This window comes from Erpetoichthys calabaricus, chromosome 9 (assembly GCF_900747795.2).
Source record: "Erpetoichthys calabaricus chromosome 9, fErpCal1.3, whole genome shotgun sequence".
Classification (NCBI taxonomy): domain Eukaryota; kingdom Metazoa; phylum Chordata; class Cladistia; order Polypteriformes; family Polypteridae; genus Erpetoichthys; species Erpetoichthys calabaricus.
The window spans coordinates 105,710,218-105,729,760 of NC_041402.2; the positions used below are offsets into that span (position 1 = coordinate 105,710,218).

Here is a 19,543-nt window from a genome sequence, read left to right on the forward strand (position 1 = left end):
TTCAAAGGGTTTCACTCAAGACTAGTGGTGAGTCAGTATCATTGGCCTAACTTACACAATGAAAACAAAAGAACAACCCAAGCAATCAATAAAAACATGATTAAAAGACACAAGTCCCCTGACTTGGATCCAAGAAGATATCCAGGTCACTGAGTATCTCTTGGACTACAGTGAACTCAATCATTAAGAAAAGGAAAAAGTATGGCACAGCTGTAAATCTACTTGTAGCAGGCCATCCACAAAAACTGCGTGATCATACAAGAAAAAGACTAGAGAAGGAAGCCAATAATAGATCTATGATAACTCTGAATGAGCTACAAGCTACAATAGATAACTGTTGGCTGGGTACTTTACCAGTCTCTGCCATATTGGAGAGTGGCAAAGAGAAAGCCACCATTAAAAAATCCACAAGAAATCCTGGCTGGAGTTTCACAGAAGACATATGAGAGATGCTAAAGTCAGCTGGAGGAAGGTTCTATGGTCTGATGAGTCCAAAACTGATCTTTTTGGCAATCAGAATAAACGCTATGTTTGATGTTCGCTAAACAACACACATTATCAAAAACACACTCAGACGCCATGGTGGTGACAGCATCTTGCTGTGGGGATAATTTTTAGCAGTAGAGCAAATCAACCTCCATGCTATGGGTGACAAATCCTTCAACTCTATAGCACCCAGAGTTTGGAATAACTTCCATAAATTAATTAGATTGGCCAACTCAATTCATTCTTACAAAAGACAACTTCAAACTCATTTGGTCAGGAAGACATTTAACTTACCCTGACTTTCTGACCCTTCTTTCAGTTTAACTTCTTTGTCCAGAAGTGCAGGAAGATTTATGTTTGTACCACAAATTTTTAAAAAATAATTTATTCAGGGTTTTTTGTAGTATTTATATTTTTGTATTTTATTCTGGTTTATTATTCTACTTCATTGCTTTGTATATCCTGCTTTTATGTTTATGTAGTATTTTATGAAGATATTATTTGTATCCAATATTGTATATGTTGTTCTTTCTGGATTTCTGGGCTGGCACCCTGCCTGAGGATTTGTTCCTGCCTTGCGCCCTGTGTTGGATGGGATTGGCTCCAGTGGACCCCCGTGACCCTGTGTTAGGATATAGCGGGTTGGATAATGACTGACTGACTGACAGAGAAAAGTATAGGAAAAGAAGACATGAGGTAGAGCACAAACATTCAACATATGACCTTATTGCACATGAAACACTGTTGCACAAGATGTCATCTATTGCACTGTTGCATTGGAGGTGATTAGGTGGCATTCAGTGCCCTAATAGCAACAGGGTAGAAACTGTTATTCAGCCTATTAGTCTTTGTTTTGTTGCTCCTGTATCTTTTGCCTAATGGCAACAATTGAAACATATCATGAGTGGGATGTGAGGAGTCTTTTAAGATGTTTTCTGTTTTCCTGAGGCAGCAAGAGCTGTGTAATTCAACTAGAGAGAGTAAAGAACAACCGATGATCTGCTGGGCAGTCTTTACGATCCACTGAAGTGTTTTCTTCTGTGCTGTTGTGCAGCTAGAAAACCACACACAGAGGCAGTAGTACAGGATATTCTCAATAGAGCAGCGATAGAAGGACACCAGCAGTTTTGGGGGGATGTTATTTTTCCTTAGGACTCTCAGGAAATAAAGTCTCTGCTGATCCTTCTTCGCCAGCTCAGCTGTGTTCACACCCCAGGACAGGTCTTCCATGATGTGGACTTCCAGGAAGTGGAACTCTGACACCCTCTCCACATGGTCCCCTCTGATGTAGAGTGGTTTTCTTTTTCCTGAAGTCCACAACAAGCTCCTTGGTCTTAATTGTGTTCAAGTGCAGGTTGTTGTCAGTGCACCATGCTGTCAGCTGCTCCACTTCGTCCTTGTAGGTGGACTCATCCTCCTAGAGATGAGTCCCACCACAGTGGTGTTGTCTGCAGATTTGACTATGATGTTACTGTGGTGGGCGGGGGCGCAATCATGTGTGTACAGCGTGAAGAGCAGGGGGATCAGCACACAGCCCTGAGGAGAGCCGGTGCTGCTGCCGATGGCCGAGGAGATGTGAGGGCCCACCCTAACCCTTTGTGCGCGGTCTGTCAGGAAGTCTTTAATCCATATACAGGTGGAATATGGGAGTCCCAGGGCTAGCAGCTTGCACATCAATCTGTGAGGGAGGATGGTGTTAAAAGCAGAGCTAAAATCAATAAAGAGGAAACATCCATAGCACCCCTGGTGCTCCAGATGGGACATGGTAGCATGGAGAGCAGCAGCAACAGCATCCTCAGTAGACCTATTAGCCCTGTAAGCAAATTGGTGTGCATCAAAGGTGGGAGGGATGAAAGACATGATATGACTCCATACCAGTCTCTCAAAACACTCCATCAACACCAGGGTGAGCACTACTGGCATATAGTCATTCAGGCAGGTTATGGGTGATTTTTTGGTAAAAGGAGTAAGATGGAGGATTTCAGTCAGGGAGGAACTGAGGCCTGGGAGAGTGACAGGTTAAAGATCTTTGTAAAGACCCCAGCCAGCTGCTCTGCCCAGATCCTCAGCACATGTCCAAGGACACCATTGGGACCTGCTGCCTTCCTTGGATTGACAGCCTGGAGCGAGCATCTCACCTCGTGTTCCTCCATCCTAAGGGTGGGGGTGATGTTGTTGTGAGCTGCTGCTATATGTGTAACAGCTGCCTCTGGTAGTTCCACCTCAAAGCGAGCAAAGAAGTGGTTCAGCTCCTCTGCCATTGAGGCATCACCTTCAGCAGCTCCATGACTGGTCCCGTAGTTGGTGAAGTGCCAGACTCCCTGCCAAACCTGCCTGCTGTTATTACTGTCCAGGTGCTCCTCAATCCTTCTCCTGTAGTCCCTCTTAGCCTTTCTGATGCCACTCTTCAGGTTGGACTGTGTCATGCTGTAGAGAGCCTTGTCACCGCACCTAAAGGCAGAGTTCCTTTCTTTTAGCAGCCACTGAAGCTCTCGTCATCCAGGGCTTCTGGTTGGGAAAGACACGGATACATTTCTCCACTATGACAGTGTCAATGCAGGTCTTGATGTAACACAGTACACGTTTTGGTGTAGAGTTCCAGGTCTGGATGTTCAAAAATGTCCCAGTTAGTCCTGTCGAAGCAGTCCTGCAGCTGCAGAGAGGCGTCATCAGGCCAGGTTGTGATGGATCTTGTGGTGGTAACAACAGAGAGGGGTGCATGCAGGAATCATCAGCAGTGACATGTGGTCAGACTGGGCCAGGTGTGGAAGCTGTATTAGCTTTGTAGCCCAGCTTGATATTTGAGTAGACCTTGCCTAGTGTGTTGGCTTCTCTAGTAGCACACTTTATGTGCTGGTTTAGTTTGGGGAGCACTGCTTTTAAATCCATGTGATTAAAGTCCCCTGCGATAATGAACACAGCATCAGGATAACAGCTCTGTTCGCAGCTAATGCTGCTGTATAAATGTCTCAGAGCAGAGTTAGCATTAGCAGCTGCTGGTATGTAAACAACTGATCATTACCACATTGAACTCCTACGGTAAATAGATAGGTCTACATTTCACAGTCATGTACTCCAAGTCAGGGGAACAATGGCTATCTACTATCACTGTGTCCAAGCACCAGTTATTATTAATGTACACACACACACACACACCCTCTGCTCTTATCAAAGTCTCTAGTCCTGTTGTAGCGCAGCGATGTATAGCCTGTTAGCTCAATAGCCGAGTCTGGTATGCATGAATGAAGCCAGGTTTCTGTGAACACAAACAAGCAACTGTTCTTGATCATGCGGTCTGATGCAACCTGAAGCCTCAGTTCATCCATCTTGTTGACAACAGATCTGGCGTTAGCGAAGAAAAGACTTGGAAGCAGGGGTTTGTGAGGCTGTCTCAGTAGTCTAGCAGCCTCGCTTCTGCTTCCTTTCTCTGCACCGCCCTCGTCGTCAGCCTCCGGGGATGGTAATCCATGGGGAGCTCGGTGTCCTGGCTATATCCACCGGAAAGCTGTGCGAGTGAATGAATTCCACCGTAACACTCCTTTCACAGCAGACTCCAATCTTAAGAAGATTGTATCGGTTGTAGTATATGTTCGCCCAACAGGATGTAGAACGAACTAAAATCAGCATAAAGCCTTAACACATTATTGATTTTTATTTTTCATGAATGTAGGTAGGTAACTGAGTTAAAAGTAAGAAGGTGTTTGCAGGCTGAATGTTACAAGCTAAAATATTTTCCTGTCTTTTACTTTCAATTTTGCTCTCTTTTTTTAATGTCGAACTTTCCTTTTGTATCCTTCTCACTTCCCAGCTCATAGTGTCACTTATAGTATGGGTTAATGTCCATTCAGAGTATAAGGTTCAAAAGATCCTGACCTTTACATTAATGAGACAGACACTTGGCTGTCTGATATTTTGGCCATTGATATGTCTGCAGCCATTGTATTTTAATAAAAAAACTCTGAAACAATTGAAATATGATTTAATAGTGTTATACGTAAAATAATCTAGGAAAGAACCTGTTTTGTTGTTTTTTCTCTTTCTTGGGTCCAAGGTTTCAAAATTTTGTGTGTATTCCACACATTGTCTTCACCACCCTAAAAATAACATCATATCATATCTACTCTTTCAGTTGATGTAGAACACAAAAATGAACATTGTCTTTGACTCCTTTTTGTGCACATGTGCTTTAATTCTTAGGGGATGGTGTTCAACTTTCTTTTGTAGGGAAGAGTAGCTTGTCAATCCATCATATTCTCTTGCCTGTTGAGAATATAATAACTTGGTATAAAGAAATCTCAAGAGCAACAAAAAAGGTTTGGCGAGCTGAGCTGACAAAATGGTGGTTATATGTAGTCATAAGAGGAAGTGCTGTCAGTAGAGCTGGGACCAGAAGTGAGGTCAGAAGAGCTGGGACTGGAAGTGAAGTTGTCAGACAGGACCGGAAGTGAGGTTGTCAGGCAGGACTGCCTTTCTGATGGTCTGCAGAGGAGGAAAGAGAGAAAGCGTTATCTGATAGTGCCAATCCCTGGTCTGGTGGATAATCACACTTATTCAAGCCCATAAACTGCCTCCTAATCATGCACCTATAAGGATGTAATTCCAAAAACCACTTTGTGACTCAAAGGTAACGCCATCCACAGGCAGGGATCCACTCACAGCCTAGGAGATAATACTCTCAGCTGGGTAACTACATACTTGGTTTCTTGGCCCAGAAGTTTCCAGCTCAGGAACATAACAAGGCTCTCAATTCCATTGATGCTCTGGCTCAAGGCAGAAAGAAATTACATGTCATCAATACTGGTACTGATGATAGGGCCTGCTTTAGGTCACAAAATCCAGTGTCTGCTTTTGAATCCCATACCAGCAGTGTTTGGGGCCTGCTTCTTTGTAAGATTTGTCAAGGACACTGCTCTCTCAGAGAAACAGGACACAAACAGGTGATAGTAACCTGCTAAGCCAAGAAAGGCTTGGACCTGCCTCTTGGTTTCTGGATGTGGCTACTTCAGAATGGCATCAACTTTAGAACATTGTGGTCTAATTGTACCACTTCCCAACAGGAAGCCTACATATATGGCCTCCCTTGGGATTAATCTGAAGATCGGCTTTACCAACTGAATAAAGCACTGCTTTGACCTGAAGTAGGTGTTCCTTCCATTAGCTGGAATAGATGACAATGTCACCCAAATAGGCAGCACTATAGGAATTGTGGGGACATAGCACTCTATATACCAGACGCTGGGAGGTAGCTGGAGCCCCATTCAATCCAGATGGAAGGACATGATGATTCCAATGTCTTCTACAGATGCTAAACATCATTTTTTACATTTGTGGAGTCTGTTAAGGGAGCCTGCCAGTACCGTTTTGTCATGTCAAGGGAGCTTAAATATATTCCGCTTTACTGACCTGTTTAAGGATGTTGTTCTCTCATGGCATTGGATAAGCGTCAAACTGGGAAAACTGATTAAGCGGACAAATGACATTGCAAAACCTCCAACAGCCATCGGCTTAGAGACCAAGACTATAGGACTGGACCAGGGACTGTGACTTTCCTCTATTACACCAAAGTCCAACATGTGCTTGATCTCGAGTTCTACTTCAGCAGGTTTTGCCTCCAGGATTCTGTCACTATATCATGCACAATAAGAGAGATCCACTTTGGTTTTTCGCTTACCACCTGCAGGACTGTTTCCAGTTCATGTCGCTGTTTGGTTGTCAGATCGTAGCCGAAATTAAAGTATATTTTTCAAGTGAAGAAAGAGCAGGGCTTGCCAGAGGAGGGTTCTGGGCTCCTCTTCTTCCACAGCTTCAGCATGTTGACATGATACACCCATTCACTCTTTTAACAATTCAGTTGCTTCACCAAATAATCAACGAGCCCCTTCCTCTCCTTAACTTCATATGGCTCTTATCAATGGGTCAGCAATTTAGAGTGGGAGGTGGAAACGAAGGTGGAATTCCCAAAGAGACATGCTGTGGTCATAGCAACGGGACTGTGATGTTTGTGCCTTATCCATGTGCTCTTCTATAAAGGGTCTAATTTTCAAAAATCTATTGTTTAATTGCGTGTTGTATTCTAAAAAAGTTTTGGAAAGGAGGGCCTCTTCCTCCCAATCTTCCTGTAGGATATCCAATATGCCCCAGAGTTGTCGCCTGTAGAGTAACTCAAAAGGAGAGAAACCCGTAGACGCCTGGGGGACTTCTCAATAGGCCAATTTTACAAGGTAGAGGAACTGATCCCAGTTCCTCCCATCCTCACTAACGACCTTGTGCCTCATCTGTTTGAAGGTCTGGTTAACCCATCCACCCATCTTCCAACCCGCTGAATCCGAACACAGGGTCACGGGGGTGCCAATCCCAGCCAACACAGGGCACAAGGCAGGAACCAATCCCAGGAAGGTTGCCAACCCACCACAGGACACACACAAACACACCCACACACCAAGCACACACTAGGGCCAATTCAGAATCGCCAATCCACCTAACCTGCATGTCTTTGGACAGTGGGAGGAAACTGGAGTACCCGGAGGAAACCCACGCAGACATGCAAACTCCACGCAGGGAGGACCCGGGAAGCGAACCCGGGTCTCCTAACTGCGAGGCAGCAGCGCTACCACTGCGCCACCAGGTCTGGTTAACCCTCTCTACTAAACCATCGGTTTGAGTATGATATACCAAGGTTTTTAAATGCTTTATTTTGAGTAACTTGGCCACTTCCTTGAACATCTCCGAGGTGAAAGGCATCCCCTGGTTTGTTTGGACTTCTTTAGGGATGCCGATTCTTGCAAAGAACCCTACTAATTTCCATGTGATGTTTTTACAGCTATTTGCAATGGGACAGCTTTGGGATAGAGAGTGGCATAATCCACGAGGACCAAGATGTATTTATTTCCTCTGAGGTAGGTATTTATTTCTGCTGAGAGATCCAGGGGTATTACAGTATCCACTCCAACACATTCAAAAGGAATATACAGCCCAACCAAAAAAAATGTTTCTTGGTGTCTTGGTTTTTAGGCCTGTTCCTGATGTTAGTTGAGGCTCTGATTCAGAAAATTGTATTGGATAGACCGCATCATCTCTGGTTTCTTAGATATGATTGAACTGGTCACTCCACCAGGATGAAAGAAGAATACAAGGCCATCTCTTTTCTCTTATAAAGGATAAATTATCAAGAACATCAATAGGTGATTTGTATATAGACTTGAAGATGGTTAATTTTTGTAATCATTTCAACAGGCTTGGCTGTAACATGAGTGTTAAAGTCCATTATCTGCACAGTCACTTAAATTGCTTTCCAGAGAACCTTGGTGACTTAAGCAAACAGCAAGGTGAAAGATTTCACCAAGACATAAAAACAATGGAAGCCAGATACCAAGGAAGATGGGATGCACACATGATGGAAGACTATTGTTGGAATCTTATGTGGAATGGGCATGGCTGTGGTGAGTACGTATTTTAAGAAGAAGGAGGAACATAGGGTGACATACAAGAGTGGAGGAAGATGCACACAGGTAGATTATATCCTATGTAGAAGAGTCAATCTGAAGGAGATTGCAGGACTGCAAAGTGGTGGCAGGGGAAAGTGTAGTTAGACAGCATAGGGTAGTGGTCTGTAGGATGAAGTTGGAGATTAAGAAGAGGAGGAGAGTGAGGGCAGAGCCAAGGATCAAATGGTCGAAGTTGAAAAAGGAAGACTGCAAGTTGAGTTTAGGGATGAGGTAAGACAGGCACTGGGTGGCAGTGGAGAGTTACCAGACAGCTGGGCAACTACAGCAGAAGTAGTAAGGGTGACAGTAAGAAGGGTGCTTGGCGTGACATCTGGGCAGAGGAAGGAGGAAAAGGAAACCTGGTGTTGGAATGGGGAAATACAGGAGAGTATACAAAGGAAGAGGATGACGAAGAAGGAATGGGATAGTCAGGGAGATTCAGAATGTATACAAGAGTATAAGGAGATAAAGTTTAAGGTGAAGAGAGAGGTGGGGACGGCTAAAGAAAAGGCGTATGATGAGTTGTATGAGAAGTTAGAGCCTAAGGAGGGTGTAACAGATAGAGGGTGCTATCACTCCCTTGAACCCTTGTTCGAGACGCCAGACACCAGATAAAAGTCCAATATGACTTTATTTTATCAATAAACAGTGCACAAAGCACCCTACACTCCACAATACTCATATAAATAAACAATAATCAATTACTAATCAATCCTCCACTCCCAGACACGTTGCCACCCTTCCACCCAGCTCAGCTCGACGTCTGGGATTTCCCATAGTCCTTTTATAGTCCTTGACACGGAAGTGTTTCTCTCTGTCCATGTGATTGTTAACACTTCCGGGTCAGATAAAAACTCCTTTTCTTCAACCCGGAAGTGAGTCATTCGCTCTGTCGCTGTGACTAATACACACTTCCGGGTTATAGGTGAAACAAAAGTCTCTGGGCCTTCCTGCAGCGTCCCCTGGAGGTTCCCATGGTATCCAGCAGGGCTGTGATGAAAAACTCCACTGTCCATGATGCCCTGCTGGAACTCGGGGCACCTCTATGTTGCAGGCAGGGCTCCACCTGGCGGCTTGGGGGTATTGACCGGGATGAACGGGAGAAAAGGACCTGTACCAATTGGTTAAACAGAGGGACTCAGCTGGGAAAGATGTGAAGCAGGTTAGGGTGATAAAGGATAAAGATGAAAACATACAAGCGAGGAGGGTGTGTAGAGAAGAAGGAAATAGTACTTTGAGAGGCTGATGAATGAAGAGAATGAGTGAGAGAGAAGGTTGGATGATGTGGAGACAGTGAATCAGGAAGTGCAAAGGATTAGCAAGGAGCAAGTAAGGACAGCTATAAAGAGAATGAAGAATGGAAAGGCCGTTGGTCCAGATGACATAACTTTGGAAGCATGAGATGTTTAGGAGAGGTGGCAGTGGAGTTTTTAACCAGATTGTTTAATGGAATCTTGGAAAGCAAGAGGATGCCTGAGGAGTGGAGAAGACGTGTACTTGTGCCAATTTTTAAGAATAAAGGGGATGTGCAGAACTATAGTAACTACAGGGGGATAAAAATGATGAGCCATAGCATGAAGTTATGGGAAAGAGTAGTGGAAGCTAGATTAAGAACAGAGGTGATGATTAGTGAGCAGCAGTACGGCTTCATGCCAATAAAAGAGCACCACAGATGCAATATTTGCTCTGAGGGTTCTGATTAAGAAGTATAGAGAAAGCCAGAAGGAGTTGCATTGTGTGTTTATGGACCTGGAGAAAGCATATGACAGGGTGCCTCGAGAGGAGTTGGGGTATTGTATGAAGAAGTCAAGAGTGGCAGAGAAGTACATAAGAATTGTACAGGATATGTACAAGGGAAGTGTGACAGTGGTGAGGTCTGCAGTAGGTGTGACGGATGCATTCAACGTGGAGGTGGGATTACATCAGGGATCGGCTCTGAGTCCTTTCCTATTTGCAATGGTGCTGGACAGGTTGACAGATGAGATTAGACAAGAATCCCCTTGGACTATGATGTTTGCTGATGACATTGTGATCTGTAGCGAGAGCAGATTGAGGACACCCTGGAGAGGTGGAGATATACTCTAGAGAAGAGAGGAATGAAGGTCAGTAGGAACAAGACAGAATACATGTGTGTAAATGAGAGGGAGGTCAGTGGAATGGTGAGGATGCAGAGAGTAGAGTTGGAGAAGGTGGATAAGTTTAAATACCTGGGATCAACAGTACAGTGTAATGGGGATTATGGAAGAGAGAGTGCAGGCAGGGTGAAATGGGTGGAGAAGAGTGTCAAGAGTAATTTGTGACAGACGGTTATCAGCAAGAGTGAAAGGGAAGGTCTACAGGACGGTAGTAAGACCTGCTTTGTTATATGGGCTGGAGACGGTGGCACTGACCAGAAAGCAAGAGACTGAGCTGGAGGTGGCAGAGTTAAAGATGCTAAGATTTGCATTGGGTGTGACGAGGATGGACAAGATTAGAAATGAATACATTAGAGGGTCGGCTCAGGTTGGACAGTTGGGAGACAAAGTCAGAAAGGCAGCATTGTGTTGGTTTGGATATGTGCAGAAGAGAGATGCTGAGTATACTGGGAAAATGATGTTAAGGATAGATCTGCCAGGAAAGAGGAAAAGAGGAGGGCCTAAGAGAAGATTTATGGATGTGGTGAGAGAGGACATGCAGGTGGTGGGTGTGACAGAGCAAGATGTAGAGGACAGGAAGATATGGAACAAGATGATCTGCTGTGGTGACCCCTAACGGGAGTAGCTGAAAGAAGAAGAAGAAGTGTCTTTTCAGACCAAGCTCAATACAGACCTAAATTGCAGTAGACGAAATGGTGGTTATATATAATCAGAGGAGGAAGTGATGTCGAGAAAGCTGGGACCAGAAGTGAGGTCAGGAGAGCAGGGACCGAAATTGAGATCAGTGGAGCAGGGACAAGAAGTGAGGTTATCAGATGGGACTTCCTTCTGATGATCTGCAGAGGAGGAAAAGAGAAAGTGTTATCTGACAGTGCCAACCCCTGGTCTGGCGGATAATCAGACTTATTGAGTCTGTAAATATTCTTCTAATTGTGATTGTGTGACTTTGGCTATTTTCTTGGTATAACTCTCTATTCACAGCTATGGCAGAAGGAAACTTTCTGTTGTGTTCATACATATAGGCACACGCATTTCCCTATCAAATACAGTACCTTTCAAAGGAGAGCAAATTAATCTTTCCTTGTTTACATATGTTTTGTTAGGGTTTCAAATTTTTGTAACAATCTTTTGTTTTAAGCTTCAGTCTCTTTGTATATAATTCAGATTTGCCAGTGTATGCTGCTTTTTTAAGTTGCTATCTCCATGAAAAATTCTATTTAGTGACTATCACCATATCTGTTACCTTTTACATCTGATGAATAATCATGAACCATGTTTTCTCTTTTGATGTGATAAACAAAATTATATGTGAAATGTTATTTTTTACCTTACCAAGAAAAATTAAGGCACAGACCTGTAGCTCACAGTTTTCTTTGTTTAGCCTGAGCATTATGTAATACTTCACACCATTATGAGAACAGTTCAGGGTCAACATGTTAGTATCTGAAACCTTAATTTGTTTTTTTGAATAAATAATACCTCTTATGTTAATGAAAATTTAGTTTATAAAACAATTAAGATGTATATTCCCTATTATTGTGACTACTAGACAAGACACTTCCAAAATTCATGCATACATTATCTGTAGAACGCTTCAGCTTCATTTCTATTGAAAACAAACACTTTACTGCACAACAATGGAAAATTTACCTTTAAAGTACATAATTTTACAAAATTTAAAATATATCAGTTGAAATTATAAAAGCATGCTCACATTTAACTTAATGCTACCTTTTAAAAATTTTCTCAGCTGCAATCATAATCCTGATTTGTTGAGGAAAATGGTTTCTGCAAAATACAGAGAAGTGGCTCTTAAAACTGTATGAAGGTAAAAAATAATAACATATAGATTCACCTCTTTTCTAAACCTGTTTTTTTGATTACAGGGGACCAAAACATTTCATAGCAGCAGCAGATTGCAAGGTTGGATCCAACAGTAAACAGGGCATCAGATGAAACAATTATTATAAACTGCTTAAAAAAAATAAAGGAACACTTTGAAAACACATGGGAGAAAATGCGAAAAAAATCAAGCTGGACATCTATACTGATATGGACTGGTAATGTGTTAGGAATGAAAGGATGCCGCATCGTTTGATGGAAATGAAAATAATCAACATACAGAGGGTTGAATTCAAAGACACCCCGAAATTCAAAGTGAAAAAATTATGTGGCCGGCTAGTCCATTTTGCTGAAATTTCATTTCAGCAAGTCAAAATCGTACTCAGTAGTTTGTATGACCTCCACATGCTTATATGTACGCCTGACAATGTTGAGGCATGCTCCTAATGAGATGACAGATGGTGTCCTGGGGGATCTTCTCCCAGATCTGGACCAGGGCATTGTAGAGCTCCTGGACAGTCTGAGGGGCAACCTGGCAGCGTCAGATGGACCGAAACATAATTACCCAGAGGTGTTCTATTGGATTTTGGCCAGGCAAGCATGGGGCCCAGTCAATGGTATCAATTCCTTCATCCTCCAGGAACTGGCTGTGTACTCTCACCACATGAGGCCAGGCATTGTCGTGCACCAGGAGGAACTCAGGACCCACTGCACCAGCATAGAGTCTGACAGTGGGTCAGAGGATTTCATCCCGATACCTAATGGCAGTCAAGGTGCCGTTGTCTAGCCTGTAGAGGTCTGTGCAACCCTCCATGGATATGCCTCCCCAGACCATCACTGATCCACCACCAAACCGGTCATGCTGAACGATGTTATAGGTAGCATAACATTCTCCACGGCTTCTCCAGACCCTTTCACGTCTGTCACATGTGCTCAGAGTGAACCTGCTCTCATCTGTGAGAAGCACAGGGCGCCAGGGTTGGACCTGCCAATTCTGGTATTCCAATGCAAATGCTAATCGAGCTCCACTGTGCTGGGCAGTGAGCACAGGGCCCACTAGAGGACATCGGGCCCTCAGGTCACCCTTATGAAGTCTGTTTCTGATGGATAGTCAGAGACATTCACACCAGTGGCCTGCTGGAGGTCATTTTGTAGGGCTCTGGCAGTGCTCATCCTGTTCCTCCTTGCCCAATGGAGGAGATACCAGTCCTGCTGATGGGTTAAGGACCTTCTACGGCTCTATCCAGCTCTCCTAGAGTAACTGCCTGTCTCCTAGAATCTCCTCCATGCCTTTGAGACTGTGCTGGGAGATGCAGCAAACCTTCTGGCAATGGCACATATTGATGTGCCATCTTGGAGAGGTTGAACTACCTGTGTAACCTCTTTAGGGTTCAGGTATTGCCTCATGCTACCATTAGTGACACTGACCATAGCCAGATGCAAAACTAGTGAAAATACAGTCAGAAAAGATGATAGTGCACCTGTTGTTAATTTCATTAACACCAAAGCAGCTGAAACTGATTAACAGCCCCCTCTGATACTTAACTGACCAGATCAATATCTCAGAAGTTTCATTGACTTGATGTTATACTCTGATTAAAAAGTGTTCCTTTCATTTTTTTGAGCAGTTTATATATATATATATATATATATATATATATATATATATATATATATATATATATATATATATATATATATACATCAGCACTGAGGGAATGAATTTAACATGGATGTCTTTAGGATGAGGAAGAGAGATAGCTCATGAGGTAATGATGAAATGCACAAACTTAAATGTGAATAATGACCACTCTAGAAATCAAAACAAAGTTCACAACTTCTACCCTGCCACCCCAATACAAAAAAAACCATATGCACATAAAAAAGTGGTGCCACCATGATGCATTATTAAATTTGATGGCTCATGACCCAGGGAACCAATTTTTAAAGTCCAGCCTGGCCACTGTTTGTATGGAGTTCATTAGTTCTGCCGGTGTCCATGCAGGTTTTCTCTAGATGCTAAGATTTTTTCACATACGTGTGTATATTGGGTTAACTTGCAACTCTCTGTGGTCATATGTGAACAAATGCTGATGTATGCATGCGTGTGCACTTGCTAGACTGATGTAATGTTCAGGGTTGACTCTTGCATTGTATGTGTTACTGCCAGGATATGCTGTGATTTCCTACAATTCAGTAATAGAAAAATCAGAAACAGAAAATGGGCATATAAAAATAAAAACACAAACACAAACAAAATATGCCTCATCAATCTCTTTCCTGACCAGTTTAATTATTTTTCCTGATAATTACCTCAATAAACAACAAGGATCTAGCTATCTATTTTATGGCACAAAAATACAGTTTAACAACAGTAGATTAGAGTAGTCAATTAACACTTCAAGGATTGCAAAAACATTTACTAATTATAAATATTTTCCTTGTTTTCTTTATTAATGTATTTATTTATCTTGTTTTATAATTTCATTTCATTATAAGCTTGCTTCATTACTTAGTTGATTCTCTAACTGGTTTTGTTTAAAATAATATAATGTATTTTAATTTGACACTGGGAAACAAATACAAACTAACTGTTATGGGAAGTTAGAAGCCAAGTGTTTCATGGGAAAAATCACTCTGAAAACTAATGTTTCAGGTCTAAAAAAATAAATAATGCAACAGATCGCATCAAGCTTTTTGAGCTATGTCAACTTCTGTTTAAATTAGGGAAGGTTCAACACACTTCAATGAGTAAAGTAATTAGCCTTTCCTTTGCGCTTAAAAGCATTTTAAATTACCATGTACTTAATAATTAGCATAATAATTGAATTGGCTAAACAAAAAAATTAAAGTGTTCCAAAGAAGATGTATTCTGAGCATCACCTATCTCCCTAAGGACACAAACCCAGGTCTCATTATGAAAGAGCTGTGTTACAATTGAGCTACTGTGCTGCCTCTTTATTTGTTGTGTCCTTAGTAAATATATTTAGTAAAATAATCTTTTAAGATGACAAATTACACGTTTATGTTGTTCTAAAAAGTTTATTGTTATTTGTTAACATTTTCAAGATATATTGTGAAATCAGCATAAAAAAGTATTGTTTGTTATATTAACAACAACAACATTTATTTGTATAGCACGTTTTCATAGAAATAATGTAGCTCAAAGTGCTTTCTTTACAAGATGAAGTAAGAAAAAAATATATAAAAATTAAGCAATAGTAATTAACAAAGAATAAAGTAAGGTTCAATGGCCAGAGAGGTCAGAAAAAAACGAAAAAAACTCCAGAGGGCTGGAGAAAAAAAATCACAAAATCCGCAGGGGTTCCAAATCCGTGAGATGGCCCAGCCGCCATTAGGCATTCTACCTAACATAAATGATCTAAATCAGTCCTCATGGTTTTCAGGCTTCATGTACAAGAATTAGACAATGATGGTCATGTGGACCTCTGGCCTTCAATCCGTCATTGTAGGGACTGAACACTGCTTTGATCAGGTGGTGGTGACGCAGATCGCCACCACAGAAAACCAGAAAAAGTACAGCAGAGAAAGTAGGGGTTAGTACGGATTTTGGATCCATGAAAAAAAAATTTTTGCTATATTTCTTAAGAGAAAACATGCTGACCTAGTTATCTGATTAAATTCTTTACCTCTGTCTTAACTTTCAAGCCTAATGGATCAAGTTTATTTCTAATACCCTCAATTATCCATTTTTGCCAATCATTAAGATTTCTGATTTCTCCTTATTTAGTTTGAGAAAATTACAACTCATCCATTCAGAAACACAAGTAAGTCATTGTGTCAGTGAGACAAGAGAGTTGTGGTCATCTGGCGCTATTGATAAATACTGTACAGTTATGTGTCATCAGCATAGCTGTGGTAGCTCACATTATGCACCAAGATAATCATGACCTAATGGAAGCATATAGATCGAAAAGAGCACTGGACCCAGGATAGATCCTTGTGGAACACCATTATACCATGTGTCTTTGAAGTATAATTACCACAACTATGAAAGAATTTTCTACCTGTCAAGTAAGACTCAAACCAATTTAAGACACTGCCAGAGAGGACTACCCACTGACTCAGGCGACTTATAAGAATATTGTGATCAATGGTATTAAATATAGCACTCAGATCTAAGAGGATGAGAACAGATAAACGGCCTCTGTCTGCATTTACTACTTTAACAAGAGCAGTTTCTGTACTGTGATTTGTTCTAAAACCTAACTGAAACTTGTAAAGAATAGCATATTTATTCAAGTGATCATCTGGCTGCATATCATGAACCAAAGCCTGTAAACAGACATCACTTTGGTCAAAGGAAAGTGAATAAAGTAATTAATGCTCACTCTATGTGGGTCTTTCTGCACTGCAGACAGTGCTGTTCAGCAGGCAACTAACATGCCATGAACTTGTGCAAATATGTTAAGTGGGGGGAAACTTAGACATCCCATTACAAATAAAGGTAGACAGAAATCATGTCACCGTACCAACTTGATAAAGTTATCACAACTTATTTTTTTTTAATCTGTAAATTAATTAAATGGAATTCAAATTACTTACATTAGTAAGTTGAAATAATGTGCTGTTATTGATGTGCAAAACAACATATTAAATAATGTTTGAAATTCAGAAAGTTCAACAAAAGTATTAATTTTGAATTTTTAACTTCTAATCATGCATTTATTTAATTATTTGCTAAAGGTCTCCTGAATTATTTTTTAGGGTGTGTCTTGACATGAGTCAGCCATGCATGAACGTTGTACATGCAGGCCATACAATCATTGGTGAAAATGTCTGCTGTCATATTTATTATGTTTAACAACATTCAATGTGAATTATGTAAATATTAGTATTACATAACTACAGTATTCTGATTTTAATCTGATTGTCCTGATAAATTATAAAGAAACGTCATTGCGGAACAATCTTTCAGTTCCACTTAGTTCTCTTAGTTTTATATAACAAAATAAACAGAAAATGATATCTGGAAAATTATCTAAATGTTTATGTTGTATTCATCATAAAAACATTTATTTCTATAGGCACATTTTTATGCACAGGATGTAGCTTAATGTGCTTTACAAGATGTCGAAGCTGCAAGAAAAGAAAAACAAATTAAAAGTAGGTAAGAATAATAATGAATAAATAAAAAATAAATCAATACCAACTTACATAAAAAGATACAGTATATAATAAGCAGAAAGGCGGAGTCCTTAGAGTATAATTTTTCTAAGTCTCTAAAGATGAGACTGATGATATGGTCAGATGGTCTGGGAGGACAGAAAACATAAAAAAACCCTCCAAATAAGCTGGAAAATAAAGCAGGGGTTCCAAGGCCCAAAGGACCACCAGCACCCACTGAGCATTCTACCTAACATAAACTTACTAAAGTAGGTCCTTTAGTCCTAAAGGATTTGATGCAGCAGGTCTCGTGGATAGCTGGGGCAGCTACTTACATTCAAACATCACAGTCAGCTGCATAGGTGCTGGTGGCAATAAAAGCCATACAAAAAATTGAAAAGAAAGAAATACAGATAATGATTGTAAATCCATGAAGAATATAACAAATCTGTGCATCTATAGTATATTAGGAGTAAAACTAAAATGTAGCTACAGAAAAAAAGTTGTTTTTATAGAGTTTTTTTTAATGATCCACAGTTCTAGCCTGGCATATCCCTATTGATAAATGAAATAAAAGCATTTCATTTTAATAGCAGTGAATAACATCAGTTATCAGTTGTCTTTCATTTTAGGGGTGACATGTGGGTGACATGGATTAACAGTTGGCATTACAGCACCAGGAGACTGGTTTTGAAACCTGGCCTATTCACAGTATGGAGTTTCTGTATTCTGTTCATTTCTGTATGAGATTTTCTCCGGGTACCACAGTATTTTTCCCCTGGGTGTCAAAGATCTGCAAATGACAGTTAACTGGTACCTCTTAATTGTCCAGGTATTAGTGTCCATTATTTTGCCAGTGATCCTGAAATTGGATCAAGTGGGTTCAGAAAATTAATAGATGGCTTTCATGATAGTATAATATATAAAGTATAGCCATAAATTTAATCAACTTATGATTAATAAAGTATTACATGTTGCTTATACAGTACCAAGTAATATTTTAATTAATTACATTCATCCATCCATCCATTATCCAACCCACTGTATCCTAACTACAGGGTCACGGGGGTCTGCTGGAGCCAATCCCAGCCAGCACATGGCGGAAGGCAGGAGAGTTACATTCATATTATCCATATTTTATTTTTTTGTTTTGATGTGGTTTCAGATTTTTCTGCTTATCTGCTTAAAAACATTGGTTTAATAAAGAACAGACAGTTCAGCAATCATTTATTGAAAACACTTAACACTTAAACTACAGTAATGCTGATGGGGCCTAGAACTTGTTCAACTTGCAGTAGGTTTGCATCACTGGACGGGATACCAGTAACAGACACATCTCAGGGGGAATGTACATTAAATTCTAGCACAGATCAGTGCTTTTCTACTTATAATTTTTAAGTGTATAATCTTCAACAATGTGACCCTTTTTCATCGTTAGGCTGAATTACTAAACTCACAACAAAAAATATGCAGTATATAATACTTAAGAAACTTCTTTTCTTTGGACAAAAATTGTATTTTTTAATTATTGGAAGGTTCAGCTTTAGTTTAATTTGTGCATCCTATTAACAGGCTGCAATGCCTGATTCTGCTTAAAAATCGAGCATTATTTAAAGTGCGAAGTTTATCTTTATTATATATTATTAGTCTACTGTATTTAAAAAAGCTTGTTTTTTAACATACCCAGTGTTTTGTTTCTTTACGTTCAACCGTGAATTGTGTCAGTTAATCTCTGTATTTATTGGTCAGACTGAAGTCCACGGACGTGTTCATTCACTCATATGAATGCCAGTCGTCTACGTGCCCGCCTCCGTTCGGCTGCTGCAGGGCTCACCGCTGACAGACTACGACAGTCAAATTAAAGTAAAAAAAATGGTTGGGCAGTAGCTGTCGCCATTCGGATAACAAACGACAATCTGTGACAAGGTAGGTATGAGAAGTAGGGCACTACTGGCATGGAAATGTACAGATTTCGTTGTCTTGAGTGAAGATGCAAATGAGGCGTTGCATTTGTACCGGTTTAGTATCTGCCAAAAACTACACTAGGTAGGGAGCACGCGCATTGCTGTTTTCGTGAAACGACTGAGTCATTTTGAGCTGGCGCCCTGGATGTGAAACGCATTCCGGCTAAGGCAGTAGCTGCTCCGTGGATACAGTGGCCTACTTTCTCTTCAGAAAATGGGAACGAGCGCCTCGGCTAAACTCATACACACCGCACGGCCTGGTCTGATTTAATATTAATATAACGTGCATACATTTTTAAGGAATAGAAAGTCAGTACACAAGCGAATCTGAAAAGAAAGGCGTTGATATTTTCATAGGCAGCTCCGAAAAGCAGCACATATGTAGCTAAATGCGGCTCACACAGAATATGAGAACTTTAATTTAAACTCCAGAATTCCCAGTTGACGTCTTTGACAATGAGGTCGTTTTTTGTAAATACGCAAAATTATAAAGAGGTCAAGGACT

General features: G+C 40.9%; 1 protein-coding gene across 2 annotated transcripts in view; it reads left to right on the top strand.

Annotated features, from left to right (window-relative positions):
- LOC114658031 (zinc finger protein 883-like) overlaps positions 1-19,543 on the top strand; it is a 348,189-nt gene that overhangs the window by 283,887 nt on the left and 44,759 nt on the right. The window contains exon 1 of one of the 2 annotated variants that reach the window (XM_028810048.2): positions 18,845-19,000. The exons of the other annotated variant lie outside the window; for it this stretch is intronic. The gene's annotated coding sequence lies outside the window, so the exon portion shown is untranslated. Of the gene's footprint in view, positions 1-18,844; positions 19,001-19,543 lie in introns of those variants that run through there. 2 annotated transcript variants of the gene reach the window in all.